The 17,945-nt window shown below is 37.3% G+C and overlaps 1 long non-coding RNA gene across 3 annotated transcripts in view; it reads left to right on the forward strand.

Moving 5' to 3' along the window:
* The window catches only part of LOC132013738 (uncharacterized), a 148,511-nt gene that overhangs the window by 83,966 nt on the left and 46,600 nt on the right, over window positions 1-17,945 (forward strand). The window contains exon 4 of one of the 3 annotated variants that reach the window (XR_009403090.1): window positions 8,631-8,748. The exons of the other annotated variants lie outside the window; for them this stretch is intronic. This is a non-coding gene — a long non-coding RNA (uncharacterized LOC132013738). Of the gene's footprint in view, window positions 1-8,630; window positions 8,749-17,945 lie in introns of those variants that run through there. 3 annotated transcript variants of the gene reach the window in all.

The raw sequence follows: 17,945 nt of genomic DNA on the forward strand, positions 1-17,945 counted from the left end.
TTATGCTAAGTGAAATAAATCAAGCAGATAAAGACAGTTATCATATGTTTTCACTCATATGTGGAATATAAGGAATAGTGCAGAGAACCATAGGGAGGGGAGGGAAAACTGAGTGCGAAGAAATCAGAGAGGAAGTCAAACCATGAGAGACTCTAGACTCTGGGAAACAAACTGAGGGTTACAGAAGGGATGGGGGTGGAGGGATGGGGTAACTGGGTGATGGGTATTAAGGAGGGCACATATTGTGATGAGCACTGAGTGTTATACACAACTAATGAATCATTGAACACTCCATCAAAAACTAATGATGTACTATATGCTGGCTAATTGAGCATAGTAATAATAATAAAAAAAACTACAGAAATTTGAGCCATAATAATTATTTGTTCTTTTAAGCTCCTAAATTTAGAGTTGTTTGGTTTGTAGCCATAGATACCTAGAACAAGTAACTGTTATGAAAAATCCTCCCCCTCAGCCTTCTTACAATGAAAATTGTCTTTAACAGGATAAATATACATAAGTTAAACAGAGATGCCCAAATCATTAAGAGATTATTGGATGCCAGCTCTGAAATGACACTATTTTCTAAAATACCCAGAATGCCACTGTGTAGCCCACTCAAAGTGGGGTCACGTGGACATTGGGTGATAAATGGGGGGGCTGGCTCAAGTCCACTTAACAGTGGGCCCAGTGAGTCTGAAATTACTCCATAGATATTTTCTTGAGTTTCTTTTGTATAGAGGTCAATGATGTATTATTTAAAGTTTGTAAGCCAAATAATAGATGTAAGTATATAATGCTATAAAAATGTATTACTTGAAGGTATAAAGAATATAATAATATAACCAAGATCAAAGAGAAGAGGGGACAGTTACCAATTAGTAGAATGATAGGGATTTCTTCATCATTTGTAGTAGTAAGCAACTATTATTAGAGAACTATATTAAGTTAGTTATATGTTATTAGATTAAAATTAAAAGCTAATACTCGTGTAGTGCTTACCTGGTTCTGCTGTAAGTGGTTTAATCTTCATAGTGATCCTTTGATGTAGGTATTATTACTTATCCTGTTTAATAGATGAGGAAACTGAATCAGACAAAGGTTAAATGTAACTAGCCCAAAGTCACAGAACAAGGATACAAATAGTTACAATGGTAGCCATTACAAGAAACGAAAAACAGACAACAAATTTGGTTGGCAGTCATGGTCTGCAGACTTTACTCTCTTCTTTTCCTGATAATTTGGAGTTGACATCCCAGGCACACAGCACAGAATCTTGTTCATATCTTATGGGAGGGCATGTTTCTGTGTTCATTTTCAGGCTGCCCTGTGTTGTGGGTGGGGAAAGACTTTGGGCTGAGGAGTGGGAGTCCTTATAGCCATTTTGGGAGAGAAGACCGAAGTAATAGCTCCTTTGATGTGTGAGTCAAAAAAAAAAAAAAAAAAAAAAAACCAAACCAAAAACAAAAAACAAACAAACAAAACAAAACCAAAGCTGTAGTAACATTGAATGATGTTGAGTTTGTGCCCCCACCTTCACTGCTGTTCTGTCTACAGAAGAATTTTTCCCCCTTTGCTCTCAGAGTCTGAGAAAGCTTTATAGTCACAGAGAAGTAAACTCTTCGCTCCATATCCCTGACATTAAAATAGTAAAAATATACTCAGGTGCTAATCCTGGGGTTGATCTTTTAAATGTCTCTCTAGTTGAAGTAAGAAGGATATTAATCCTGGGGAACATGTCATGGGTAACAAAACATTCTTGGCTTTGTAGATCACAAGTGAGTTGGTACCAATTATGGCTCCCCTCCCCCCCCCAATAGCATTCAATGTAGCGAAAGCCAGAAACTTACCAACTCAGTATGCTATTTCAACACATTCAGTTATCCAGTAGACTTAATTTCAAGTTCATTTCTGCATGGATCATTTACAGTGTAAATTTTTGTGTTTGCATGGTGACTGTTTTTTTTTTGTTTGTTTTTGTTTTGTTTCTTTTGCATCGCAGTTACTGGTCACAAAGTGAGTTAATAAATTTTGTCACTTAATTGTTACTATACTTCTCGCTCTCTCTCTTTTCTTCCTAAAGCAATGTCTGTTTTTTGTCATCAGTTGCTGGACTAGATCAGGTCCTTCACTTTGATTTTTTTTAACTTTAATTTTTTTAAAGTTCTTTGTGCATACAGCTGCTTTGGCAAGTCAGAAATCAAACTGACAGCCCATTGGAAAGACATACACTGTCATAAGTCTAAAGAGGCACAGAGTAGCAGTTCCCAAGTTCCAGGGCAAGGCTTACCTCTCAGTCTTCTTTGGCTGGCTAGGTTCTTGGTTGTTGCAGGGTGCCAATACTAGACAGCAGAGGCCCAAAGTATCTAATACAAGGCTCAGTGAGGTAATTAAGACTGAAAGAATGTTTGCTTATCCCACAGACTTCTCTGCAATAGGCAACCAAATTCAATATATCCTGAGAGAACCCGGGCATGACACTTTCTGCTTTCTCCCAGTTGATTTCTCAAACTTTCATTATTATTATTTTATTTTTGCTATAAGCCACTCTGGATTAGTGATCTGAAGAGTGGCATGGAAGTCATTTTTCTTCTCTTATGTTATAACTGATCATGGCTCATCACCTTGAAATTCAACTTGGCTGATGAAATTAGAGTTCTGTTGGGTATGCTATTGGGTATCACAAACACAGCTGCTGACCTTCAGAATGGTGAGGGGAGGTGTGGCATCAGCCTGGCAATTAGCTGTCTATACAGAAAGGTACTGTATAGACTTGTCCTTGCCTTAACCTGGAACTCTTGGCAGCAGTTTGTTCAATAGCTCTTTTCTTTACTTCTTCCTTGCCACATTAAGTTCATTTGGTTTAGCAGTCTGATAGTCTTGGCTACCAGGAAAGTCTGAGCCCCATCCAAATCCCAGGGAGTGAATCTTGTTAAGTCTGTTTCTGCCATGATGAGTCTGTGGACCTTGACAGTGATTAGTTTAGGAGGGGAATACGTGATATAATTGTGGCCGATTGGTATACCTCCATTGGAAGGGGCTGGAGAGAAAGATGTTTTGATCTTTAGAAAAGATACAGGAAAAAGTTCAGTTGCTTTTCTTTCTCTTTAAATCTGGGTGAGGAGATGATGCTGGATCTTCTGCATCTGTCCTATAATTACAAGAGAGGCTAGTTAAAGGACTAGGCAGCATGTTGAAGATAAAGGAGTAGACAAAGAGAAAGAAGCTGATACCTTGAGGTATCACTGAAGAGCCAAATTAAACAGGTCCTTAGCTGTTCTTCTTCCCAGCTTCTTGAAATATCAGATTATAAATTCCCTGATTTTCAAAACGGCTTTTAGCTGGGGTCTTTTTATCTTTTAGGTAAAAATAATACCGTATTATTGTAGATAAAGTATTTATTCCATTCCTAGAATCAAATCAGAAACCTACATATGGAATTACTCGTCCGTTTTCTTGCTGTTTAACCCATTGGACAGTGGTCTAGATGTCCAGTGGTCTAGAATCTAGTTGTGGATTCCTTCAGTAAATGGCTGTTGGGCCTTTACTATGAGCCAAACACTGAAGATGGCACCATGAACCAAATCAGTATTGTTCCTCCTTTCATGTAATTTATAATCTAGCAGGAAGCAGATATGCTGAACATATGTAGTTGGAGTAAAATACCCTTGGATTTGATGATGATTTTACCTGCAGCATCAGCATCTATCTTTTCAGAATGTGCTTAGTCAAGGTGCTAACAGCACAGCTGGAGGCCATGAAGTCTGGTCTCACTGTGATCAGATTGCTGTGGTTGCTGGACTTTGAACAAAGGGTAATAAGAAGAGACTGGCCCACAGGCACTCAGGTCTCTACATTTTCTCCTGGCCATTTTAATGAGTTACTGTACTTCCCCTCATGTTCTGCTTTTGCCTTTTGGATTTGTTCATTGGTAGTAGGAAAATTAAAATTAGAATTTATTAATAAAAACACATAAATGCAGTTTCTAGCAAGCAATATATAAATACAAGGATATTTACCTCTAGTTATTCTTAGTGCATTTAGGATAGACTGAGCCAGATTTTGAGGAGGTAGGATCTTTCATTAGTCAAGTTTTCTTTCTGAAATTTTCCCACTCATGGCCTCTTTTCTTTCACTCTGCAAATATTTTTGAGTCCTTGCTATGCCCCAGGGAAACAATGAATAAACCAGGGTGCAAACACAAGGGCCTCCATTTCATTCTTGAAGAGATCTATTATGAGTGAAGAATCCAGGCTTTGGGAGGCAGACAGCAGGTCTTGAAATTGTGAGGCCTTGAGGAAGTTGAGAGATGTGTTTGACTTCAGACTCTGTAAACAAAATAGTCAATAATTATAGTACTTGTGACATAAGCATTTATGGGGATTAAATGAGATAATGCAGGTAAAGCATTTAGCTAAGTGTCTGGCACATGGTATTGCTCAGTAAATGGTAAACCACCCTCAGAGATCAGGCATGTGCATTAGCAGCTATGACACAAGCTAGAGAGCAGTAAGCCCAGAAGATCTAGAGGAAGAAAGCTGCATGAATTTAGAGGAAGGAATCTCTGGGAAGATGATTGGGAGCCACTTAAAGGGGGAGGTGCCATTTGACCTGAGTTTTCTCAGCTTTGACTTGAAACTTGGCTTCTTTTTCTGTTTTAGTTAACCATCAGTTAGCGCCAGTACTCTCTTTTCAGAGGTAGACTCCATCTTGATGAGGGCTGGTAGCTTTCCTTTATCCCCTGAAAGCACCACTGATCCAAGCAGTCAACTCCTTGAAAGCAGGCTCGATCACTGAGCAGAGATGAGAATGAGATAGGGCAGTCTATCCCTACTGCTAGAAAAATGTCACATATTCTTCACATAGATTGCTGTGCTGATAGGAGATCAAAAATCCTGTAATTTAGAAGAGGCTTGTGACATTGAACAGACATTTTTGTTTCCCAGATGTTAATTCACTGATATTTAAAAAGAGACGTTGGGTTATGCAATAAATGGGGGAGATCATATGGCAAGGGCTAGATGGGCTATAGGACATACATACTCAGCACAGTGCTTTGAACAGAGGGGACACTCAAAAGCATCATTTAAACATTTATAATCACAGCTCCTGTAATTTTTATTCTACTAGTTTGCTATTGCTTCCATTGGAGGGCTGATAGGACTGGACGGGGACCACAAGGTAATCCTTGGTAATCCCCCTACTTCAAGGTCTGTGCCCTTAATGACATGCACAATGCCTCTTTGCCACATATTCATGGGTTCTGCGTGATTAGGGAGTAGATATTTGGGGGGGAGACATTATTCTGCCTTTCGCACTCATCTTTTCACATTCAGGAAAGCATGTTATGAACACATCTTTTAATTTTTTATCTTGGAGTTCCCATTCTCTTCTTGATTTTCTATCCCCAACACACCCAATATTTCCATGGAAGTTTGTTACCATGCGACAATCTTCAAAACATCCTCTGTCTTCATGTATGAATACCTTTCCTTCTCTATTTCAATTTTTCCTCTCTTCTCCCTTCAAACCAATGATTTTTGCATGTACCCAGTCTGTTACTACAGCTATCATTCTCCAATCTGTTATATTTAGCTTTTGTCCCTACTTTTCTGTGAATTTTCTCTTTTTATCAGTGTACAGCTTCTGCATCCTGGGTTCTTAGAATTGTTATTTTAAGACTTTAGAGAACTGGATTAAGAGAAAGAAGAGAATGCAATAATTTGAGAAACTTTATGCTTTCTAGCAGTATATTTTCTTATTTTATTTTCATTATAATTTTTATTAGATTTTAAATTACAAAATTAGTGCATACTCATTCTAACAATTGATGTAATATTAAGTGAAAAATAATGGCTACTTCCCCAGCTAATTGCATACCTAGTTAAGGAAAGTTCACAATTTATGTATCCTGTGTAACTTTTTATTCCTTTCTCTATGCTCATATAATGATATGCAAATACACAAAGCCTTTTCATTTTCATTTGCTATCGAGGGTTGAATGGTTACCTCCAAAATTCTTATGTTGAAGTCCTAACCTCAATAACTCAGAATGTGACCTATTTGGAAATAGAGTCATTGCAGATGTAATTAGTTAAGAGGAGATCAGTAGGGTGGTGTCTAATAGGCTGGAGTCTTTATAAAAAGCAGAAATTGGAGCACAGAGACATGTACACAGGGAGAATGCTGTATGAAGAGGAAGGCAGAGATTAGGATGATGCTTTAATAAGCCAAGAAATACCAAAGATGGCAGCAAATACCCAGAAGCTAGGCAAGAGTCATGGAACAGATTCTCTCACAGCTCTCAGAAGGCATCAAACCTGCCACCACCTTGGTCCTAGACTTCCAGTCTCTAGAACTAGGAGACAATAAATTTCTGTTGTTTAAGTCACTCAGTTTGTGATATTTTGTTACAAGAACCCTAGTGGACTAAAACATCTGCTTCACAAATGTAGGATCATATTGTACAGATTATCTTATGACATGCATTTTCTGCTTAACATGTCAAGAACATCTCTCTAGGTAGTGTATTTTAGACAAGAGTATTTTCATGCTGTGGATAGCATGTGGAGTGTAAAACTGGAGCTGCTCAAGGCCCCTTTCTTCCAGTCAGGACTGGGTCTGGGAAATGGTAGAAGTCACATAATAGCCCCAGTTATAAGGAATGGACCAACGTGGCTGCTGGCATGGCCGGCAGGAACTCAGAGTAGCCCCTTAGAGTTTTGTGCATGCAGTTCTTCATGCACGAGCACAGAACAGAATTTATCACTTAATGAGGAAAAACAAAACAAAAACCTTTACACAGCATGTGTATGTGTTATAACAGAACATAAGCACTGGCTGAGCTGGTAGGTCCCTATTATATTTTTAAGGAAAAACAAAATCAAACAAATAACTAAACACATGTGAAGACTTTAGTAGCTTTGATATTCTAGGAATTCCCCTGACTTTTGACTACTTCAAGTAAACCCAGCCCATGATGGTGAGAATGCAATGGCCAGAAGGAGAAGGTGCAATAAACAGTCTCTTCAGCAGAGAGATTTGTGACTTGGGGGTACTAAAACCTGATCCAAGTGGCTGAGGCATTTATACTTATGAATATTTTCAGGGTAGATGTGAGTGTGCAGGGATTAGAGATGGGGGCTATGGTGTACTCCCAGGGGCAGTGGTAATATCTGTGTATAGTTTCTACTAACCATAATTTCCATGGTGTCTAAATAATGATCAAATTTTGAATGAAATCTAAGCCACAGTATGTAGAACACTATATACTGTGCATTTATATGCATTCTAGGTCCAGCCTCCCAGAACTTTTAAGGGTTCATACAACAAGTTACATGCCAGGAATTCTCTACATATTCACGCCATTCTTGGAGTGATTTATCCGTGGAACGAAGCAGCAATGGAAAACTAGGCAGATACTGCTTCCTTTTAAGGTCACTGGTGCAAAGCACAGTACACTGTGTGTGAAGATTGAAATAGGAAGGTTTATTTAGGGAGGAAACATTATGGTTATTTTGCTAGTCTATCAGGGAATGTTTTGTTTTGCCCAAAATGGTAGGAATTTGGTTCTATTGAATTATCAGCAAAATAGGAGTATATCTAAGAATATTCTCAATGTGAGTTACATTCTTAAGTTTACTCTTCAATTATTTAGACATTTATGCTGACTCTACATCCTTTCCAGCTTTAAGTTTATTTTATCTTTTAGATTTTCCTTATTCTGAGTATAGCTTTAGACCATAATAATCACTTCCTGAATAGAACAGGCCCGTTACTGGTCAATATTTTATTTAATATATTTAAGAATCTCTTCTAAATAGTAGTATGTATCTCCTGTGATGATATATACTTGGCTACATGACCAGAATAAAATGAAATTAGGTGATTATATTTAATTATATCAAGCTATAGGTTCAAAATAAAACGGAAGGTGATAATTTTATTTCTCTTTTTTATTTCTTCAGGGTATTGTATGTAGGAGATAATTTATTAAATGCAGGCATTTAAAATAAAAATGTAAACAAATATAAATATAAAAATATACACACATATATAGTTTTCTGTAAGGAAAGGGAGAAGGGTGATTGCCTCAAGAGGAGAACAGTGCCAAGAAGTTAAGGGAACATGAATTTGTCTGTGCCTGAGCCAAACTCCATCTTTTTCTGGTCTAAAGGTTTTCAAAACCTAGGTTTATATTAATTTTCTTTCATCAATGACTTATAACAATGGGAAACGAGGTAAGGAATAATTTGTTCAGTGTTAGAGTAATCTTTATTTTGTTTCCAAAATTATAAAACTGTATAATTTTTATTTCTTAGCTCACTTAACCCATGGAGATTTTATTTCATGAACAGCTTTAAGGAAATTTTAAGAAAGGTTTTAGAGTAAATACAGCATCCAAATAAATAAGAGCTTTCCCTTCTTATATCTATGTGTGTTAGTTAATATAGGCTAATGGCTGTAACAAATAGCCCCAGTGTTTAAATGATTTAATATAGTAGAGGCTCATATTTCTTTTGTTTCATAGTCAGTGTAGGTCAACATAAGGCTTTGCTCCACATCATCACTTGGGGACCCAGGCTCATTCCCTTATATGGTTCTACTATCTTGTTCTTTTCTTCTTTCAGTTGTACATATGGCAAAGTGAGAGAACATGGAGGAGGCACATCTCTATCTCTAACTACATTGCCCCAGAGGTGATGAGTATCACTTTTACTTCTATTTCATTGGCGAGAACTCAGTTCATTGATTCTGTCTAACCACAAAGGTGGCTGGAAAATTTAGTCTGGCAGTGGGGTCAAAATAAGAGATCTCTGTGCCACAATGTGCAATAATTTTCAAATGAATGTGAAGAAATAAAATGGATTTAATGCTGAAAACAATATAAAATATATTTAATATTTGGATTCTTAGAGTTCTTATTGTTATGAACACCAAGTCTGTTTATACCATAGATTCTTTCATTTATTTATTCAACAGATATTTATGGAATGCCCACTGTGTGCCATTTTGCTAGTTATTGGTTTACAGTGGTGAGCCAGATAACCATAGTTCCTGCATTCATCAAGTTAACAGTTCAGTGGTAAAGACATACTAATTAATCATGATGTATTAGTGGATGATTGCCATTCCCTAAGGGCATGGGGTATTGTTTTTTTCAGAGTTGGGTTTTAGCAAATTTCATCATTTTATACTCTTTTTATGTGTTTATACCCTTGTACCTGTTTTTTTTTTTTTTTAAGATTTTATTTATTTATTTGACAGAGATTGCAAGTAGGCAGAGAGGCAGGCAGAGAGAGAGAAGGGGAAACATACTCCCTGCTGAGCAGAGAGCCCGATGTGGGGCTTGACCCCATGACCCTGGGATCATGACCCGAGCTGAAGGCAGAGGCTTTAACCCACTGAGCCACCCAGACACCCACCTTTTACATGTTTTTAAATGAAAGTTCTTTTATTCCATTCTTTTTATACTCCTACCAGGAAGATGTAAAAAAATGTTCCTAGCTAGCAATTTGGGTCTCTCCTCTTAAAAAAGTACCTTCATGGTGAATAACTTACACCACTGGGGAAGCCTAATAGATCTTCTGGCAGAGACATGGTGAGAATAAAGCCATCTGGGAATGGACAGGTTGGCCTCTCACACAGACAGCTCTCATAAACCTCATGTGGCCGGATCTTCCCTGGATACACCTAGCCACAAACTCTTTAGGTTAGATCTTCTCAGGGAATGCCCCAGCATGAGAAGGGATTCAAGGGCATTTTTTTCCCCACAGCCTGTAACTGTGGTATATGATTTTATTGTCAGCACATGAAAGACTATATATCAGGCCAGTTACATACAAAAGTTTGGGAGTATCCTAGTGATTCAAGTTATCTGGTGACTTTGGTTTTTGGAGACACACAGCTATGAGAAGACATCTCTATGGAATTATGTCATAAGGAAAAGATCGCCATTTCTCATAGACTCTGGCTCCGTGGAGCTGGGAATGGAAGGTGAGGGTGGAGGCAACTGTCATCTTGAGTTCAAAATTAATCCAAGACCTACAGGTCTCATTTGATGCTACTTGATCTCCCTAGAGGTCTTAGCAGCCTTGGGGGCAAAACTGAAATTTATGGAGATTGCTAGAGGATATTCTCCCCAAGACTGGTGAAAATCTATAGAATCCTTTAAGGTAGAAAATAATTCCAAGGGACTTTGGTGTCTTCTCTCTCTCTCTCTCTCTCCCTTCCTCCCTGTACAATTGTAACCACCTTGAAATTTAAAAATCTTGACTATTTCTTGAATATTAAGAATTCAGTAACCCCAAATTTAGCTGATGTTCATAGCTAACACCGAGTTTAAGCAAAATAACCAAACCTTAAGGGGAATAAAGGCCTCTGCACAAATGACCTCAGAATGGTTGCTGATTTCCCTTTTTTCCAGAAGAGAAACCAGAAGTGATTGAAACTATTGTCAAACTATTAACATTTCATCATGATCTTTGTCTTCCCTGACATGGGAAATATCATTTATGAAAAGATACCAGTCTCTAAGAAATGAATAGACTGCGAAATATTAAAGGTGGTAAGACTATGTCTGATATTAATGTATCTTTTTGAGATGATGTATCTTTTTGAGATACATCTCATTGCAAGAGAAATAATTTCTTTCTGTTGCTTCTAGAGCTGCAGCTCACTTTTATAATACTTATGGATACATACACATACACACACACTATATTTATTTAAGTGGTGGAAATTGAAAACTCAGTACCTGGGGTATTTGAAAGATGTTTCTAGTGAAAAATTTAAATGCCTTAGATATTTCTTAGGTATTTTAGGGAAAATCAATCACGTGATAAAGTGTTTCATACTGTAATAGTATAATGGTTGTCAACTTGAAACTACTTCTGTCAGAAATTAAATGATAAAACTTTTCCATTGGAATTTTTCTGTTGCCACAAGGCATTTCCCATTTTCTATTTGTGAAGAGAGCTCTTTTTGAAATCTAAAGATAAATTCAGAGTAAAGCCCTTCTGAGAATGAACAGACTAAATGCTATTTGGGATAAATATAGTTGTTAAAACTTGTTTGAACTCTTATTCAAACATTAAATATTAAAACGTATATTTGCCCAATAATTCTGGACTCCTGAAATTGTGAGTTTTACCTAGACAGTATAGACCATCATCATCATCAACTGGCCAATAAAAGAGAAAAAAATAAAGGAGGGCTTGTTATTTTTTGTGTTCTTAATGTTTTCTTTAGGAAAATTGACTCCTCTTTCGCTTCTTGAATGGTTTCTCATTTTTGGAGGCACTCATATTATTTTAAGCTTATTTACAAATTTTTTTTACTTAGATAGCTTTTAGGAGGTTTTTTGTTTTAATTATTCTTATTAGATGAGTATTTTCTGTGCCTCTTTAGAAGATAATTCATAGAGAAAGAATTCTGATATATTCTGTGTATTCTATGTATTCTATGTGTATTCCTATGTATTCTATGTAGTGTATGTATATGTGTGTGTATTTCATGTGTGGGTAATTTTCAGGGGTTAAAACCTAGAAGTGGAAAATTTAACTTTTATTTATTAATGTTTAATATGTGCCAGGTAGATAACTAAATCTTCTGAATTATTAACTTTTCTATGTAAGTTAAAAGTGTTTATCAAAGATTATAGAACTTTACGCCTCTTTGTTCTCTCTCTCCCCAGTCTCATCCTAACCCCCCTCGGATTTTCCATTTACTCTTTCTTTTCTTTCAATTTTCCCACTTTTATAAGGCTTTTAAAGTCCCATTTATTTATAGTCCACACCCTTGCAGCACAACAAAATTTTTACTCATATATGTCCCTTCCCACTATAGAACTTTTCTTGTTACAAAGGGAGAAGTTGGATCCGTTTCTTTTATAAACTCAAGATGGTGGGGGGTTTTTTTGTTTGTTTGTTTTTTTGTTTTTTGGTGCATTCTTTACCCAGGGTGTGTTTTCCCTAGAATTCTGCTTTGTGGCTGCTTGGCCTACCACAATGCTCACTTATGCTGCCTCCACACATCTCTGAGCAACTAAATCCTTTTAGCAGTGTTGAAATAGACTAAGACCTTTTACTTTTGTACCGCAGGGGTGAGTTCCAGGGAGAGGAAGTGTTTCCCAGAGCATATTTGAGTCTGCATTTCATTTCCTTTAGAGTGATGTCAGCAAACAATACCAAGTGTGAAAAAGACATTTTGGGTTGTCTTTACAGGGCCCTTGGATGCACTTACTGTTTTAGAGGTCTGAGCTTAACTATTGTTAAAATCTTTTGATTAGCACACAGAGGCCATGCCACGTTAGGCCTGCCCTAGTGCTGGTCTATAAAGAGCTGACCGAGAGCTTGAAATGCTCCCTCTGTGACGCCTGTGGTATGCTTTAACACTTCAGCTTTCATGCTTCACATGCACACTGTTCTTGGTAAGTTTTCAGGACTTCTCATACAGTGCATTATAGTTTGCATTTTAATTATGATCACTACCTTTTTTGACCACTTAGGTTATTTTTGATCCTCTTAATCCTGCAAGGTGGATAGTACATAACATGGAGAGGTTGTATTGTCTAGTGGTAAGGGTATAGGGAGATAAATGATTTGGCCACTAGCCAACTCTGTACTTTTTGGTAATTACAAACCCCTTCTAGATCTTAGTTGCCTCACTTGCAAAATGAGTACAATAGCAATACTTAGAGGATGGTTGTGAAATACAGATGAGAGAATATATATATGAATGTCTGGTGAGTAATTTAATAAATATTAGTTATCCTTCTCATCATCCATGATTATAGAATTTGAAAGCAGAGCACCTGGGATTCAAAACTAGACTTAATTTTAAAGTTTATGAATAATTATGTTTTAAAACAAAGATAACAGATAATTAGGGCTCACATTTATATTGAGTTCTAAAAATACTTGTTGGGTACTGTTCTAAGCACTTTTACATATTAACTGCCTCTCTCCTCTCCCCCCCGCTGCCCCGTGTACAAGTCATCCTTTATTGGGTGTTAATTCTCAATTAGGATATGAAAGGATTCAAGGGCGCCAGGAAAAGGCCATGGTCAGAAACACAGAATGTGCCTCCAAAGTGGACCCACTTCAGTGGTACTTGTGTAGCCCCTCATGTCTGAGTTCCCTATAACTAGCTGTAGCTGCTAGCACCATAGAAGTCCCAGCAATGTCCCCTTTCTTCACACTGACATAATTGTTGTAACACAGGTAGTAACCTCTCTGAAACAGTTCAGCAGTGCCTTTAGGGGTGAAATCCTGCATCGGTATCCATCTTGGCAACTCTCCTACTTTGACATCCAGGAGCTGCTTCTTTTGCCTGGTAAGGATGATGCCATCTTGGAGCCCTGAGTGTCCCATATTAACTTCTCTTATAGTCGTGTCAATCCTACCCGTGCTATTATTACCATCTTCCATATTTGAAGATAGAGAAACTGAGGGCCAGAGAGGTTAAGATGCCTGGTGATAATAGTGAACCCACTGTCTGTGGGTTCTTAGTCTCTATGAAGTGCTATCACTTACTGTGTACCCCTTCTCTGAAAGTTCTTCCCATTCTGTGTTCTGACTCTTTATTTTTTGGAAGCTTCTCCTAAGTATTTTTGGCTTCAATCCAGTATAGTGAAGGTTCCAGTGTGAGAATCTAAGCCAAATAAGCAAAGCTGGTGGGGAGGGTGTGCCAGGGTCTTCTCATCAAACAGAAAGAACTCATCCTCCTCTTGAAAGGAATGTTGGGGAATTCATGGAAAATTCATGGAGCAAACATGGTTTGCTCCAAAGTTGATGACCATCAGGGAAGGACAATTTTGAATACAGTTGTACAAGGGTCAGGTAACCAGAGTACTCTCTGACCTAGTTTCAGAGCTAATGCCTAATTGGGAAGTAGGAGCCATAAAAAACAATAATTATCATTTATTATGGTTCCATATTAATTATTTATGACAGTTATTTTAAGTAGGTATTATGTTTAACTAGGTATTATGTTTATGATGAGAAGTCTGAAGCACAGAGAAAATATGTGCTTGTTACCATCGCAGAGCTAGTAATAATGAAGTGAAGGTGTAAACCTCACCACATTCACTCTAGGGCTGACTCCACTTCTCTGGATGTGATCTCGGTCCAGTGAAGCTACACAGACCATGGCAGCTGGCCCTGCAGCAGCCACATGTCGAAGGGATGCTGCTTTTTTAAGCAGCAGCCCAGGGAATTTTCTGAAGAGCCAGGACTTGACCTGGAAGTGGGGAAGTTTTGCACACTCTGAGGTTTTATTGGTGAGAGGAGAAACTGGATAGATACAGTAATTTCATTATTCCTCTTCTGTCCCAAAGAAGAAATGATGGAGTCAGAATCTCTGAGTGGATGGGTCACACACTTGTTTCTCTGAGTGGCTGAGGAGGCCATGGCATCAGTAAATGAAGCACTCTGGGGAATGCATTTTCTGTAATTTGTTCTAATTTGAGTGAGTACAATTTTCTGAGGGTAGAAAAGCCATAACAGAATTTCTGCTATCCTTTGTAAATGGTAAATGGTAATAATTCCATCATGGGCTGGAAGAGCATGTTCTTTTCTCAGGACTTCATTCTGACTGAGTGAGGGCACTACTTAATTATTAAGATAATGTCAGACCAATAAGTCAGCCAGCCCTAGCATGGCCATTAATAATTCTATCAGAAAAACTTGAAATCATTTGCTCTTTGTGATTTCACATCAAATAAACCTTTACCCACCAGGTGTTTTAAATAATACAGTTTAGCTCCAGGACCTACATACAATGTTTTCTTTATGCTAAATTAGTTTGCTTAAGAAAGATCTCCAAGACAGGTAAAGCGAAAAGCATTGCTGCTAAGAATCAAGCTAACACAACCATTTAAAACCCAATAAAAGTGTATTTGGCTAAGAGAGTGAATGGGATCTCATTATTCTAGTGAAAGTTCACATTTTATTTCATTTAGCTTCATCTTTGTGTGAGTCATAAATAAGAAGTGCCAGGTAATAAATACACTGTACAAAATACATTTTAATAATCCTAAAGGGTTTCATTACTCTGGCTATAATCTGGAAATGTAAATTATGGCTGATACAATAGCCTTCATTTATTTTTTATTTATTTATTTATTTATTTTTTGCTGCTGTAAATGCTATAGGATTATGCTGTTTATGGAATAAATTAATTTGGTGTGGTCAAATGGAATTTCCTTGCTTTTAAGTATCTAGAAGATAACATAGGAATCTTCAAGAAATATATCATGATATATAATATTGTATGGTTTTTAATTTTTCTTGAAAATGAAAACCATCCCTATTTCAAGGTAATAAATTAGAAAGTTACCCAAGAGAAACCAAACAGCTGTTTTCAATAATGCAGGTAGATTCCAGTCATGGGAAAATCTCTGTGACTGCCCAAGATGTTGGAAAAGTCTTGTGCATGGAACAAGCCTTGGGACTAGCAGAAAAATCCCATATATAATCTGGGCCCAGTCCATTTTTTTGTTTTGTTTTGTTTTGTTTTCTGTTCTCAGTATTTACCTTCCATTTCAGTGAGTCTAGAATTTCATATGGTTAGTGCTCCAGGAATAAACTATACTCCCATGTATTTTTATTAATACCTTACTGTAGATTTGGAATGCTCTTTCTAAAACTCCATGTAGCCATACCCACCTTCAAGTCCTAGATCAGAGGTCACCTTTTCCAAGCATCATTTTACCTCAATGATTGGCCCCTTCTTTGAAAGTTCTTCCTAAATGGTTTGTTTACATTCACATGTAACAGATACTATGTAAATCTTTTACTCCTACCTCACACAATTCTTATCTTTCAGACTGTAATTTCTCTGAGGACAAGGATTTGTCTTAAACTTTTATGTGTTTCCCAAATTGCTCAGTACAGTGCTTTATATGCATCTGGGATTCAATGAATATTTGAATAATTGAACACTGAATAAAATGGACAGGCTTCTAACAAACTGGTTTAGTCTAGCAGATCATTTGTTTACACCTGAGCAGCTTCTGGTTTTGCTACTGTAAATGTCCTAGGATTATGCCAGCTATTAATGGACTAAATTGATATGGGAAATAGGTTGCTGTGCGTTTGAGAGAATATCATATAGTATTCTTGGAATTGCTTACTAATGGCTGTGCCTTATATTTTCAGTGTATATTTCACTCCTTTTCTAAAAGGATTATATATGTGTGTTTGTGGATGGCTTTTTTTAAATGCCCAGGGAATATTAGTAACTTTTATTATTCCTTATCTCATTCCACAGTATTCTGCTTCAACCTGAGAGGACTAGAGCCTAGTTTTGCCTCTCCATTGGAAAAGGGTGGAGATTGTTATAAATACAAAAAGCTATATCCATGCATCATGGTAGTCAGTGCTTTTTCCAGTGATGCTCTTCTTTTCTGTTAGAATGCTATTCATGATCCACCTTGATCCAAGTCCACCATTTTATTTATGAAACAGCTCAACAGTTACTTCTGCCTAATTGCCTTGCCTGACCAATTCCAATTCAGTCTGATTACCCACGTACACAAAGCTCCTTCAGGATTTATGTATATCATGTATACTATATTATTTCAACAGTAATAAATCTATTTATTCATTCAACAAATATTTACTGCATTAAAAATCCTCTGCTAGGTAATGTGAAGTTGCAAAGATGCCTCAGACACATCATATCCTCAAGAAATGCACAGCTTAGGAGAAATTACAAACACCTAGTAGTAGTTAGCTTCCCACCCTTGTATCTGGTGGGTGCTTTTCCCTGCTGCTTTTCCCTATCTCTCTTCTCATGAAGCACCACTGATCCCACCCACTACTTAATGCTAAATTTGCCAAAGGCCATTATTATGAGAGTCGGTTTTACTGCACTCATCTATTACTGGCATCCATCCTCCTTCTAATTCAATGAAGGATTTGTAAATAACGGAATTTTTGGTTATCATAATTATTTTATGTGTGAATGTTATTTATCTCTTATTTGCATTTTGACTCCCTCAGGGAGTGAACCACATTTTCTGATTCTTTGGTTGCCCCATTTTCTTCTTTCCTGGCACCTGTCATGGTGCACTCCACAGAGTAGGCTGTGTGGAAGGAGAAGCGAAGCTTCTGACTTCACCATGCAGGGCCATGATGCTCAGCACCACTCTGGCAGGTGTAGGAGCAGCTGCAACTAAGTGGTATTTCTGCCATTGACTTAGTAACTGGGGCTGAGTTTCCCCGGAATGGGGTTTGCTTTGGACTTAGAGTGTTGGAAGCAGAAGCTTCTTCTGGCATCAGAGTGTGGAACAAGGCTTGAGTGGGAAGTGACACTTTGCATCTCTTGGAATTATTAGGGAAGAACTGGAAACTAAGGGAAGTGAGATGACATACTCATCTCTGTCCCTAAGATGTCATCCAATATTAGCCATGGCTAATATTTATTAAGATAATTTGACCCTTCCAGATCCAAAAAGAAAGCACTGTGACAAATCCTATTCATTAATTCCAGTGGTACATGCTGACATGTGACATGCAAATAGTCCCAACATCACTGTCAGAATTTATTTCCATATATTATATTTTATGGACATAATAAATGTACATATGGCTTGTTTCTCTCTTTACGGTCTAATTGCTATAAATAGCCTACAGTTCTTTTAACTCTGTTGAACCATCATGTATTACAAGATTGTTTATACTTGTCTTCTGAAGAAACACATGGCATTAAAAAAATTCTGGAAATGAGAGTCTAGCATTCAGCGAAAAGGATATTGTAAATATATCCTATGCATAACATTAGCAACATATAAAAAGCATGTAGTTTGGTCTCTACATAGGGAAAATAAAATGTTTACTAGTTGATATTTCTTCCTAGATTAGAACATATTTGAATGTTAAAGGCAAAATTGAAACCACTGAAACCAGGTCTGCTACTCATAATGAGAAGAAACTAGAGGA

Source organism: Mustela nigripes, chromosome 3 (assembly GCF_022355385.1).
Source record: "Mustela nigripes isolate SB6536 chromosome 3, MUSNIG.SB6536, whole genome shotgun sequence".
Classification (NCBI taxonomy): domain Eukaryota; kingdom Metazoa; phylum Chordata; class Mammalia; order Carnivora; family Mustelidae; genus Mustela; species Mustela nigripes.